At 31.0% G+C, this 15,700-nt stretch overlaps 1 protein-coding gene across 1 annotated transcript in view; it reads right to left on the bottom strand.

Annotated features, from left to right (window-relative positions):
* LOC148310156 (furin-like protease 1) overlaps window positions 1–15,700 on the bottom strand; it is a 518,091-nt gene that overhangs the window by 391,507 nt on the left and 110,884 nt on the right. The gene's annotated exons all lie outside the window — the stretch shown is intronic.

Here is a 15,700-nt window from a genome sequence, read left to right as displayed (position 1 = left end):
GTACTCTTGCTTATTTTATTCATAAAATGTTTTTTTAAGTTGGGAATTGAATTTATTATTTACTTCTACGTACAAGGTTTTTAGATCATTAAGCGGATTTTTGTTTCTTCTCACTAAATAAATATGTTTTTATTTGAATCTGTGTTGGGAACAGGAGGGATAATCTAGTGTGGCCCAATCAGGAACTTTTCAGCATTTGCATTCATTAAAATTGTTTTAAAAATGAAACTAGTTAGAATTCTAGTCAACTACCTACTATATCTTACCCAATATAGTAAGGTTAATAAATTCGTATTCATGACAAGACTACATTACATATCGCTCACTCCTTTCAAGAACGTCATAAATCAAAAATCGACAATTTTCAGTTATGCATGTTTTCGGAATGCCCAGAAAATGTACTATATCCCAGCAAAAAACGGCATATTTTTAACATAACATTTACCCACTACAGGGCAGAAAGTGTTGTTTTTGCATTTTGAAGAAAAGGTATTGTTTAATTATTTTTTTAAATATACTAAATATTTTTCAAATGGAGAACAAACCTTCAGGTTTTACCTAAAAAGATCTGTTGCATAGTAAAATGTTCAATAAGTGGCTTAGTATTTATTTTTAATACATTGAATCATAATTTTAAACTTTAAAAACGTTCTCTTGAAAAATCAGTTTTTTTTTTATTTATGACGTTCTTGAAAGGAGTGAGCGATATATAAAACTATTAGTTTTGTAAGTTATTTGCTTAAATAAAATAATTATAAAAAATTAAATAAATAAAAACCGAAAAAGAGAGATGGAGAACATCTCAAAAAATACAACAGTAAAAAATAAAAATAAATCTTGAAAACATAATTATATGCAGCTTATAATTTGACCAGATTATTTCATTCACAACATTTTAGGATGTGTCCGAATCGTTGTTCCCAAATCATGGTTTCTACACTTAGGTAAGGATCTGGCATACATCTCAAAAAAGGGTCTCTGCTGAATAAAACCCCATAAATAAAAAATAAAAAGTGGAGAACCCCAGATTTGTGTACAAATATTTGGACACACCAAAAATATTGTGAAAATAGTTTAAACTTATTGACTGACCACCAGCACCAGTGGTCAGCAGATAGAGTCATATGATAAGATGTCTGATACTTCCGGTGGGACTACTTCCTCCGCCGCGACGCGAGTCGTGCAATTCCTTATTTATTTATTTTTAAATTTATGTTTTTAAAATCACAGTAAATATTTTATTATAACTTAATTATAATGTCTACCGGTTAGCTTCTAAACCTGTCGACATTGTAATTGGGTTTTAATAAAATATTTATAGTGATTTAAAAACAAAATTTTATATGAATTATATGAAATGTTTGTTTCCAATTTATTGCAGCCCTTTGAAATAGGCGCCCGAACTATTCAACGTACTAATCGCTGCGCCAAATCCGGCCCCGTGCAGGTGGAAAATTGAATTCGACGTGTAATCAAATTTACGTTGAAAGCACTCGTACATCCGTAGAAGGGACTTTGCGAATCAAAATCCTCGTGTCAATTGTATTCTCGAAATAATTATTTAGCACTTGAACAACCCTTAATGGAGAGCGATTTTAAACTGTTGGCTTTGTGTGATAAAAACAATTTTCAGGAAATATCATTCATTAAAAAAAAAATATAATTAATGATTTCAAAATTTTAAGTGGAAATATATTTTTGTTGATTGATATGTTTTTATATATATATATATATATATATATATATATATATATATATATATATATATATATATATATATATATATATATATATATATATATATATATATATATATATATATATATATATATATATATATATATATATATATATATATATATATATATATATATATATATATATATATATATATATATATATATATATATATATATATATATATATATATATATATATATATATATATATATATATATATATATATATATATATATATATATATATATATATATATATATATATATATAAATATATATAAATATATATATATATGTATATATATATATATATATATATATATATATATATATATATATATATATATATATATATATGTGTATATATATATATATATATCGTGGGTGTACTGGCAAAAAACGTTAACTCAAAAATTTGCAATTTTGAGTCAATTATAATTAATTTGATCATAATTAATCATAAAATTTTCAGCGTTCTTTAAACTGGCAAAATACATTTAGTAGTTTGAAATGTCATATTTATGTGAATTTAACATTAAATTTAATAGTGGGTTTTTTCACCAGCCTAAAAACTTTAAATAACAGGAATTATTCAAACAAAGATTTTTCAGAGATTTTGTCATGGGTGTATATAAAAACAATAAAATTAATTTTATATATATTGATTTTTTTAATATAAAAAACAAGCGCGAATTCGAATGCAACGAAACGCAGTGTTGAAATTTAAAGCACAAAATGAATAGCTTTAAGAGATTTAAAATTTTGAACAAAAGTCAGTTGACTGAATTCATAAGAATCGATATAATATATTCGAATTAAATTTATTCATTCGTGCTGAATTCATAAGATCGAATGTACGATTATGTAGGTCAGTCGCATCAAACTCGAAGCCAATAAACCTTAGCAAATCCACGCATTACAAAAGATTATTTCGATGGAAAATCTTTATACGCTATTATATTATTTCCGGGATTTATATCCCAGTTATATCAGCGTCATTTAGATACAGCTCGCAAGATAAGCTATTTCCGGGACAATGTATCGCGTCAAGACATTTTGGACCGTTTCATATTTCATCCTCGCCCATGATAGTCCTGAATTTGATAAAATATCACGCACTTTGTCAATGTATTATTGTGTATACAGAGAGTTTCATACAAGACGCATGAATGTAAGAGAAGGGTGAAATATAACGCAGGATTTATACTATGTAGGTGACCTAATATTACAAGAGTTTGAGTGTGTCCAAATACTCGTTCACAAATCTGGATTATCTCCAATCAATTGGAGGTAATCTAGACTTGTGATCAAGTATTTGGACACACTCAAAACGTTGTAAATAAATTAACTTGTCAAATACTAAGCTAAAATAATCAAAATGAAAATATTTTTTTCTGGCGTTTCTCATATATGTGATTATAATAACACATACTTATAAAAGAGTTTCTGCTCAATAAAAAGCTTCTTTTCATCTCACCAATACATGTCTCTAGTGAAGTTCTAGTGATTCAAGAATAACGTTTCGAAATTGGTTCATATATATAGAACTTTCAAGAATTTGAGTAGTATGGTTGTCAATAATGGGTAGAGTTTGGTGAATGTTACACGTGTGTAAAGTGATCACTTAAACCAGCCTATGACGGTCGTCAGCCCCGTAAATGCCCAGATTCCATATGCTTCTTCATCTTTTATGAGATGTCAAAAAAATAATATGACCTAATTTTAGTTTAATAATAATAAAATTTATATTATTTTATTAATTTTAGTTTACCGACACTTAATACAGACAGACAGAATAATTGTTAAAATACTAAATATCTCATTTTCAGTAAAAATATTATTTTGAATTTGACAAAGAAAGAGATACACAAATTGCTTAAAGAGCCACATGTGGCTCGCGAGCCTCACGTTGCCGACCCCTGGGCTAGACGAATTCTGTATCTAGTGGTTTTTGAAGTGTCCTATGATTATTACGATTTTTTAATATTAATAATTAGAGACATCATTTTCATAAATATTGTTGACACTAAATGAACATTAGTTATAAGGTCTGTCATATTCCTACCAAAATTCATTTTTAAATCGAGCCTGCGATATGTGCAATGAAATGGTTACTGAAAGAGACATCAATAATGTTTCTTTTAATACGTTTAAAAGAAATATTGTTGACTTCTATTTGACCAGTTGATAAAGAAATGTTCTATATAGTTATACTTTTAATATATAATATAAAACCCTTATCCGCACCCCAATGGTGCATAGGGCACTGCGTCATATAAACGCAGTGTTATCTTGATCGTTTACACATGAAGGAATGGTGATCAGCCCTCCGCTTCAGGTACCAGTCCAGGGTAATATTGAATAAATATGACAGTGAAAAAATCACTTATATTTATTTTACCCCCCTTGGGAATCGAACCCGGGACCTCCAGAACGGTAGCCGAGCGTGCTGACCATTACACTACGGAGGCGGACAAAGGTATACTTTTAAAACAGTTTATTAATTATTTTTTTTTAGATTACTTAGGTGGAAACCTAGAATTGGAATTGTATTTTTTTTTGTATTTTATCAAATTATGTTATTTTTGTCGAAATATTCTGTTGGTTTTCCAATAAATAAAACAAAAAAACAAAACGCATCATATCTGCCAAATTAGCTTTAATATATACGTGAACGAAATTTAAATGATTTTTTCTTTCAAAACAGCAAAATACTATCCGAAAATCTATGATGGTGTTCATTATAAAGAGCCATTAGAAAAAAAATCTATTCTAGTCACACAGACAGAACTTGCAAGGACTCCTTTCGGAAGATCGGGATTCAGTATTATACCGGGTGCAAGTAAACAATTAAAAAATACAAAATTATTTTTCAGAGTTTGCGATTCACAAAATGGAAAGTACCAACTCATTGGACTCACATACACTCAGTCACATACAATAGTCAAGTAATAAACAATATGTTTCTTTTATGTATAAATTTTTAAATCAAACACAGATTTTTTGAGTAACTTATTAGACTCAAAAAATCAGTGTTCGATTTAAAAATTAATACATAAATTAAAATGGAGTTCTACAAATTAAACGCCAAATCAATAAATAATTTTTAATTTATTATTAGATTAAAACCAATATTTTTAGCTTTTCCACTTTTTTATTTGACCAGCGACCGGGTTTCGTCGTTACCGACATCATCAGACCAGTCTGATGATGTCGGTAACGACGAAACCCGGTCGCTGGTCAAATAAAAAAGTGGAAAAGCTAAAAATATTGGTTTTAATCTAATAATAAATTAAAAATGCAATTCCATCACGAAGTGTCAGTGGATAATATAAATCTATTAATAAATAATTTGTTGGCTGTTGTTTTCTTTAAAATATAAAATATATTGAATTTACACATTTATGAAAAATAAATTTAACCCTAAATACTAAACTAACGTAAAAATTACGATGGCAAAATGACGATTCCTGGAAAAACAATGTTTGCGTCGTCTCTTAAATCCAAAGAATGTGAAGTATTGCTTCTTAAAAAAATAAAAGCTTTGGATTTTCTTATTTACTCCCATTTATTTCTATGTCGTATTTTTTACGAATGTTAAGTAACAACGTCACTCGTTTAGTAATCCAGGGTTAATGAGGAATTAATATTTTCATCTGAAAATAATTTTAATAATCAATTATCTGATTTTTAATCCGCCAATAGGCTTGTAATGGAATCAATCGACGATTACCTTTGTATGAGTGTGTGCGAATTCTACGGGGAAAACAATAAGGCATTATTCAATTATCGTAATTAGGGATAACAAAAAGACACTTGATCCATTATTACCCTCAGTTCTGCAAATGACCTCTTTTTGCCTCAGCTTTTGTACCGGACAATACGTGTCCGACAAAAAGCTCGACTTAAAAGCTCCCTTTGAATGAAGGGAGAGGTAATCCCTAATGACTACCGATTACCTTCTGGAGTTACACAATTTCACGCGCATTCTGAAATTTTCATCTTGAAAATATATCATTAAGAAGTACGGTAAAACCTAGATATAACGAACTAATTGGGGGGAGGGGGTGGCCGATAATTTCAATTTCAATTTATTTATTTGTAGGTAATATACACATTACAAAATTAAATTTAAATCGTATACATTAACAAAAATAGAAAATAAGCAAGAATACTATTGCTAAAGGTGTAGAAGAATCCAACTTCAGAAAACTCCTTCAGACACAAGGAATAGATCAATATCCAATAAGATATTGTGCAACATAGCGGTAGCTCTTCTACAGGCATAACGATAGGCAGGTTGGTCCTGTGTATAGGAACGTGAAACAATCTATGTCGACGCTTTCTTAGGTAACTATCGGGAACATACAGACCAATGCTCCGGATAATCGATCATACCGCGCAACAATCGATAAAAATTAAGGCATTTTATAATGCCAAAATTTTTATCACAAACACACATTCCTTCTAGTCTCTAAACTATTGAAGACAAGCATACCCTGGAGAAATTCGGTCGGGTAGAGCCAAGGATAATAGCCGAAATAATAAAGGCGAAACTCCGTAATATAAACATATGTATGTAGGTTTTAAAAAATAAAATAACTTTTTTTTTTAAATATGAAAACTAATTGGATTGTCCGATTCCCAGGGTGTGGTCAAATAAATATAAGTATTTTTTTACTCTAATATTTGTTCAATATTACCCTAAGCGAAGGGCTGGTCACATTTCTTTCATGTGTTAAGTTATGATCAAGAACTGCCTTTATATGATGCAGTGCCCTATGCACCATCGGGTGTGAATGAGGGTTTGAAGGAGAAGGAAGTATATATAAATAAACGATACAAAATACGAAAAAAAAAATTGTCTTCGGACACTCGTGAAGTGACGTTGCTGTTTGATATCGACGTCCTTGCTTTCGGTTATCCTGTTTTGAAAAAGGAATCCGTTTGCACTTTTAAAGTTTTCTTTTTTTATATAATCAACTCTCTTAAATTAGGAAAATGCGTATAATATAGTTAAACTTTTTAATAGATTTATATTATCCACTGACACTTCGTGATGGAATCGCATTTTTAATATATTATTAGATTAAAACCAATATTTTTAGTTTTTCCACTTTATTTTTATTTGACCAGCGACCGGGTTTCGTCGTTACCGACATCATCAGACTGGTGCTATCTGTCTATTAAACTTTGGTGCTGGTGCATCTGTCTATTAAACTTTGATCTGTCATCAGACTGGTGCTATCTGTCTATTAAACTTTGGTGCTATCTATCTATTAAACTTTGTTATCTGACGAATAGTCAATAAATGTTAATTGTCAACGAATAGTCAATAGATCGTCGAGATGTAATCTTCATTCATTCAAACCCTTATCCGCACCCTATGGTGCATAGTTATCTTGATCATTGACACATGAAGGAAAGGTGATCAGCCCTCCGCTTCAGGTACCAGCCCAGGGTTATATTGAATAAATATTACAGTGAAAAATATCACTAATATTTATTTGACCCCCCCCCCCCCTGGGAATCGAACCCAGGACCTCCGGTATGGTAGCCGAGCGTGCTGACCATTACACTATGGAGGCGGACAAAAATATAATCTTACCACTGATAACATAACTTGACTTGACTTAACTTAATTTTTGGCAGTGTTTTTGTTGCTCCGGCTAGGTGCAGTCTATGAGCAAGACGGTAGGTACGTCTCGAATTCCAGTGCTATACAAGGCCTACTAGAGTCTCTAGTCGACCTTGGTGCTATACGTACATATAACGTATTTACACGCGGCGGCATTAAATTAATTTAATTTTTAATTCATATTCGACTGAATTTTTTGTCCGTTATATCCGAAGTTCGTTAAATAGAGGTCCGTTATATCGAGGTTTTACTGTAATAAATTTCTCGGGAGACATTAATCAAGCGGGAAAGGGAAAGTTGGAGCTATAAATAAACATTTCTGGAAACGTCCAAACAAATGATTTGGCACTTTTATCTTTGTTCCACACTTTGAGGAGAACGTAAATTATTTTATCTCGTAAAATATCGTAATAAATCTGAACTCCGGAGTAAGATTCAATGAACACGAGTATATCAGAATAATTTAGTGATACGCATTTAAAGACCTCTACCGAACGATTTATTTATTTCACCCTTATATATCAGAATTATGATATTCCACTTATATAACGCTCAGAGAAAAATGCTTTTTAGCTAGTAAGTTATGAATTTTGCTAACTAAATGTTGAATGTTAGGCATATTGTACAAACACGTAAAAGATGACCAATTTAGCGAAAATCCTACAGCCTTTGAATTAAAAGTGTTATTTCTTCTCAAAAAATGACGATGCTTAGGATACTAAAAAAAATCAAAAACTTACGATACGAAACATTCGTTGCGTTGGTAGTGAGTCGTAGTGTTAGATTAATCTTAAGACATGTATCGTTAAACTCCCCACATTATACTCATTACACAGACAAAAAATATCAAATATCGCTCACTCCTTTCAACAATTTTTATCACGTGAGTCAGTAGTACTCTAGTGGCGAAAAATAAGTGTTTTATTTATAATTTAAGATACATTCTCGTTGTCAAAACGTTCTTTACATGTCGCTCAATCCTTTCAAGAACGTCATAAATAAAAAAACTTGATTTTTAGGAGAACGTTTTTAAAGTTTGAAAATATAATACAATGGATTAAAAATAAATATCAAGCCACTTATTGATCTTTTTACTGTGCAATAGATCTTTTTAGATAAACCTGAATGTTTTTTCTCCATTGGAAAATTATTAAGTATATTTAAAAAAATCATTAAACAATACCTTTTCTTCAAAATGCAAAAACAACACTTTCTACCCTGTGGCGGGTAAATATTAAGTTAAAAATATGCCGCTTTTGCTGGGATATAGTACATTTGCTGGGCATTCCGAAAACATGCACAACTGAAAATTGACGATTTTTGATATATGACGTTGTTGAAAGGAGTGAGTAATATATTAAACAAGAACTGGACCAGAACGTACAACTGTAATATGTGTATACATATTTTAATTTACAATATTGTAAAAAATAATATCATACACAATAAATGAGAAAACAAAATAGAATCCAAAAGTTATTAAATCACGACATAATTTAGATCAAAATATATAAATAAATATTAATTCATTCATTGTAACGACTTACCAAGTATTTTACCTAAATGTTTTAGGCATTTTAGGTTTCTGAAGTTATTATCGTAACAATGGAACTGAAACTGATGGCCATACCTGAAAACAAGAGAGAAATATGTACATTAGTTTATGGTGAAATAAATTTGCAATACAAATATCAATATTATTGTTTGAAATTGCTATATGACATAGGTAACAGTTTGCTAATTTGCAATTTACTTTAAGCGTATGCGAGTCTTATCAAAAGTACTGGTCCCCAAAAAACAAATACAGTAAAAATACAGGTAGTGTCACAATAGATTTTAAGTAGTAAGGGTTTATGTATTAAATGTTAAATCAAACACTGATGTTTTTGAGTCCATGAAGTTGTATTTTATGTGACAATTCTTTCGCCTAGTTATGGGAATGGCATTCATCACTCAAAAAATGTAAATAAAAATATATAAATTAAAATTGAGTTCTTCAAACCAAACGCCAAATCTATAAATAATTAAGAAATAGTGGTATTTGACCAGTAAAACTTTAATTGAAAATGGATAGATATTATTACCACAAAGTAACTGCCGAATCAATTATTGGAATTACTTAATTTTCTTTGATTCTTGGCGAAGACATTTAAAAAAAATATAATTTGAATGTATAAAAATTATATCATTATGACAGATTGATAACGAGTAACATAACTGACAACCTATTTTTACAAAATAGATATTTTTTTTAATTTATGTGGTGAAAACTACATACTTAGTTGTTATTTTATTCTACAAAAAGATCTAAAATTATGATAAAGCAAGGCATACCAGTTCTACTTTATTTTAAATGACTGATTATATTTTTTGGTGTTGTTTCGTTATAACCTGGAAATTCAGGAGGAGCTCTAATTAAGGGCGCTTGTGCACTACAGGAATTTTACCGTCCGGCAGTCCGGTTAGCATGATAAAACGGATTATTGGCTTAGGTTGGCTTGTGCTTTTAGCCGTTCTACACTGTCGTAATCGCTGTTCTTTTTAAAAACAGGACTGCCGTACGGTTTGAATTTTACCATCCGGCCTGTCAGTAAGCGCTTTAAAACATTGATTGGCTTAGACTGGCTTGTGCTTTTGTCCATCTTTCTTCGGATCGGTGGGCTTGATCGGTGCATGAACACGTTGCGCGTAAAATAGATCACGCTAAACTGTCCAAATCGCTTTTATTTTTTAATACCGGACGTTAATATTCCGTGTAGTGCATAAACGCCCTTATTGTCCAAATAAGTAAAAACTATAATAAAGCAATTTAAAACAAACAGCAAAAAGCCGACAACGTTCAAAGGCATACAGCAAAAACGCAACAGAGTCAAAAGTAATTAAGAGTCAATAATAACAATAAAAATAAATTGCAAAATCTAAATCGCTTCGTTTGGAAGGCGTTGCATATTGAGTGCATTCTGCACGGGGAGTCGCGCCGCGATTTGTTCGGCCGGAGTCAGCGGAGTGTGAAGAGAATCAAATTGAGTGGGTATCAGGGCTGCCTACCGATCTAAACTATTTTTTTTTAATAAATATTTTATACATCGTAGTCATACAGGAGAAAGTGACCAAGTGCATATTTTTACAAAACCGTGATCATGAAGTATTTGATATCTTACGAGCTTAAAATTGCCCTAAAATATTCCCAAAGGATTTTAAACTTGGAAGTAAAATATAATACATTGATTTGTTAAAAATGACTAACTGCATTGATGTATATTTTCTTGCGAAGCGAAAGTGACTTAAATGGGGCCTGCTGAACATTTTACGTTTTGGTAGTTGGTCACTTTCTCCTGTACGACTACAATATACTTATATTTGTCCGCCTCCGTAGTGTAATGGTCAGCACGCTGGGCTACCTTACTGGAGGTTCCGGGTTCGATTCCTAAGGGGGGGGGGAGTCAAATATATATAAGTGATTTTTTCACTCTAGTATTATTCAATTTTACCCTGGAATGGTACCTGAAGCGGAGGGCTGATCAGATAGATTGTTTCACATTCCTATACACGGGACCAACCTGCCGATAGTTATGCCTGTAGGAAGAGCTACCGCTATGTTGAACAATATCACATTGGATATTGATCTGTTCCATGTGTCCGAAGGAGTTTTCCGAAGCGGGATTCTTCTACACATTTAACAAGAGCCTTCTTGCTTACTTTTAATTGTTTTTTTTTTAATGTATATTATATGCGCCTTAAATGTTTCTTTGTAATGTATATATTAATTATTGAATAAATTGAAATTGAAAATCACCTTGTGTGGGGCCTCAAACATTATGCGTTTTATTGGTTTTTTTGTAGATTCTAGAAATTCATTTTTTGCCTTTCTCACTAAGAACGACTGTGGTTAGTCATAACGACATATACACACATGTGTTCACACGTTCACATACTAAAAACATCGTCTTATGTTGAAAGAACCAGTTAATTAAGACATGATTATGTTTATATATATATATATATATATATATATATATATATATATATATATATATATATATATATATATATATATATATATATATATATATATATATATATATATATATATATATATATATATATATATATATATATATATATATATATATATATATATATATATATATATATATATATATATATATATATATATATATATATATATATATATATATATATATATATAAACATAATCATGTCTTAATTAACTGGTTTGCAGAGACCCACCAAGCCACCTTGTGTGTCTTGTCGGTGGAGTTCTTTTGACATACATTTTTTTTATTGTTTTTATCCATTTTAACCTAATATTCACACAAAAAGAGAGAATTTATTTTCGTAATGCTTAAAAAAATTAATCAAAATTATTGCGGTGATCAAAGATTATATGACGGGGGACTTTGTTTGAAAGTCATTCCCATGTACGCCGTCGGCAGATACCTTTGTTAATTTGATGGGTATATAATTAAAAAGTGTTCATGAAATATTAAAAAAAAACAGTTCTGAAATATCATGAAAAATACTATTTTTCAAATTGGTATTCACTTTGTAAAATTCCCCATTATATTATCATTAATATAAAACTCATCAAACAATAGTTGTAAAATGTGCCCTCGACACAGGAAAGCCCGGTGAGGATACATTGTTAAAAATTTAATTGTTATTATGTGTATGATAAAATAAATAAGTAAATAATCATCTGAACGCAATTTTGTAATTTTTTGACATCTCAACATGGATGAAGAAGGATGTGGAAGGGTATTTACACAGTTTATGACTTGTCATGGGCTGCTTAAGTGTCACTTTACATACGTGCAAGATTCACCACTCTACCGATGGTTGACAAATTTGATTTATCTATTGATTTATCTATGATTGTTCTAAGAGCCATCTACATATACTGGATTTAGAAAGACCCTTTTTATTTGGATATATCGCTCACTCCTTTCAAGAACGTCATAAATCAAAAATCGTCAATTTTCAGTTATGCATGTTATCGTAATATCCAGAAAATGTACTATATCCCAGCAAAAGCGGCATATTCTTAACTAAATATTTACCCACTACAGGGCAGAAAGTGTTGTTTTTGTATTTTGAAGAAAAGGTATTGTTTAATTATTTTTTGAAACATACTAAATATTTTTCAAATGGAGAAAAAACCTTCAGGTTTTACCTAAAAAGATCTGTTGCACAGTAAAAAGTTCAATAAGTGGCTTGATTTATTTTTAAAACATTGTGTTATATTTTTAAACGTTAAAAACATTCTCCTGAAAAATCAAGTTTTTTATTTATGACGTTCTTGAAAGGAGTGAGCGATATGTAAGATCCTAACCGATTTTTTTTATATACTGGGATACGCCTGAAAACAAGATTTACATTTTTGTATGCAGCTAATAATTTGATAGGATTATTTTATTCACAAGGAATACCTGAATTTAAATGATTTTGTGACAGCTGTTAATAACCCACCTCCCTAGTGCAGTTATTAAATTTATATGACAGGTTCGATTCCCAGGGAGGTTAAAATAAAAACGATTTTTGAAAATTAATATTACCCTGGATTTTCATATAAAAAACGATCAAATTAACATTGATCAATTTGATACAGTGCCCTATGCGCTATTGGGTGCGGCAGGGGTCAGTAGTAGTAGTTCATAACTTAATTACTTAATCATAATTTAATTACAGTGAAGCGCCCTCGAGGTAGTATTTTACGAAAATGGCGCTTTATAACTAATTAACTAACTAACCCAGCATCACTCCACTTTCCCGCAGGTAAAATGACTAGAATCATAAATTATATTATGATGGATGTAATAATAATGGTATTAAAAGTTTTACTAACCCTAGATTACGGGATGTTCGTAAAATTTACGACGGACATCCAATTTGTGGGGAGCACCGAGGTAACACATGTAAAGAACGTTGTGACAACGAGCATGCATCTTAAATTATAAATAAAACACTTGTTTTTCACTACTAGAGTACTACTGACTCGCGTGATAAAAATCAAGTGTTTTATTTATTATTTAACCATGTCTTACCATAAAGTGAATGCCGAAACAATTAAAAGCATAGCATGTATCTTAATTTTTAAGAACATTTTACCCTAACCTAGACTCTATACCAAGGAATATTTTTATATTTTCAATTTACTTTGTTTATTTTTAATTTACTGTCTTTATAAAAAAAAAGAGACAGATATTGGCCAGAGACAATCTCTGGCCAATATCTGTACCCGACGGATTCTCCAGTTCTTTGGACACGTTGCGCGTGGCAACGAGGATAGCCTGGAACGACTAGTTGTGATCGGTAGCCTGGAGGGAAAGAGAGGGAGAGGAAGATCCCACACGATGGACCGATCAAATTAAGGCAGCAGCAGGCACCTCAGTGGTTGGAGCGCTACGTGCAGCGCAGTCAAGGGATAACTGGAGAAGAGTCATTGCTTCTGCAAGGGTCACAACCCTCAGCAATGAGGATTAAGACGGAGAAGAAAGAAATAAAAAAAAAATGTAAAACGAACTTCCTCTGTAAATACAAGTATCTACTTTATTAGAGAGGTAGAAACGTTATATTTGAAATGTTTCGTATATTTACAAACTATTTTGTATAATTTGAATATGTATTTTGGAAAATAAAAATCAATAGAAAAAAATATATATGTTTGTATTTTATATAAAGTTTCCAAAAAATGTATTGCGGTTATTTTAGTAAACGTTTTTGGCAAAATGTGAATTTTTGCTATCGTCGTACATTTTACGATAGTCTTGTATTAAGGTTCATTGAAACACATACCGTGGTCTGGGGTAATGTCACAAAAACATGAAAAGTATGGATACATAATGTGATTATTTTTTTTATTTTTTTATTTCATGAACATGACGACAGGAATCTGGCTAAATGTCGGCTCTGGCTAGGTGTCGGGTTGTGATCCCGTGGTTAGAGTCACGGACTCTAAGTCAGAGTTTCTCAGTTCGAACCCACTCTACCACAATTTGATACCTAATAATGAGCCGCTAAGGCTCACAAAAAAATATCAAATTTAAATATTTGTGTGAATAATAAAAACACAAATATTTCACTTTTTATTGAAAAAACGCTTCGAACATTGATATTTCAATCGAAACAAAAAGTTCCAACCCTGGCGATAAAAATTGATGGCAAAAATACCAATTGTTGTCATTATTTGGTGTCGATTACCTCGACAGAAATAAGTCGAGAGTGGTATGGAAAAAAGGTAACGGTATTGTGACATCCTTTATCCGGAAATCAGCTTCCTACTTCCCATCGATACACGGAACCGAATGAAGTAAACCCGTGGCAAATAAGCGAGCTTTTCAATATTAGATCTGAAATTATGCTTTCATGTGTGAAATGCATTTCATTCTTCTCAGAGAAATATAGAAATATTTAAAAGAGTTCTTTAAGGATGTATGGATATGTGGAGCGAATGGATAACGAGAGAACTAAGAAAGTATATGTGGCGAATGTGAGCGGGAGAACAGAATGAGGATGGCAGAAAAAAAATCGAAACCTAAAATCTGGTGGTGTCAAAAGTCCGCGTAATCGGAGGGCATGTGTGACTAGATGTATGGATGTGAAGGAGTGTATGTCAGAACAGAAGAGTGTGGCATTCGATCCTCTCTATAATTACGATATGGCGAGGCAGAGCAGTTCCCCACAGAGTTAATTTCCCCACAACCTCTATTTTTTAGCTCGTTAGTTTAGTTTAGTAATCACCTAACCAGTCGATGAAAACAAACATAGTTTTTAAACTAGTCATGTGTAATGAAATAAAACTTAATAAGTATTATACAAGTGTTTAGTTATGTAAAATATTATTTTTTTCTTCACTCATTAGATTCACATGCCTAAACTATCAATTAACAGAGCACAAAATTTACTCTCAACTTTGTATTAATTTTTAATTTCGATTTGTACTTAGGCCCAGCATTCGTTAAATCGCATTCATTCCATCGGAGACGTCACATGTCTCTTCATGCCCATTTTTTTAAGAACGTAAACTGGATATTTATTGTTTTTAGAATATATTGTATATACCTTTGTATGGAAGAAAAAAAAACTTTTTCTTTTCAAAACCATATAATTATTTCAAACAGAAACTCATTTTTTCAGTGCACAAACGGTGTTTTAATAAAAAAATTAATAACGTAAAATGTGCCTGGATTTAGAAAAAAATAAGTTGCGACTTAACGAATGCTGGACCTTAATCTTTTGCCTACACACGCGCGTTTGAAAATCGCGAATTTGATGAGCAAACGATCAAGTTTTAAATCTGAAC

This window comes from Brachycentrus maculatus, unplaced genomic scaffold (assembly GCF_059751285.1).
Source record: "Brachycentrus maculatus isolate JH-2025_06_01 unplaced genomic scaffold, ASM5975128v1 h1tg000105l, whole genome shotgun sequence".
In the NCBI taxonomy this organism is placed as follows: Eukaryota; Metazoa; Arthropoda; class Insecta; order Trichoptera; family Brachycentridae; genus Brachycentrus; species Brachycentrus maculatus.
This window is presented reverse-complemented; position numbering and strand designations above follow the sequence as displayed.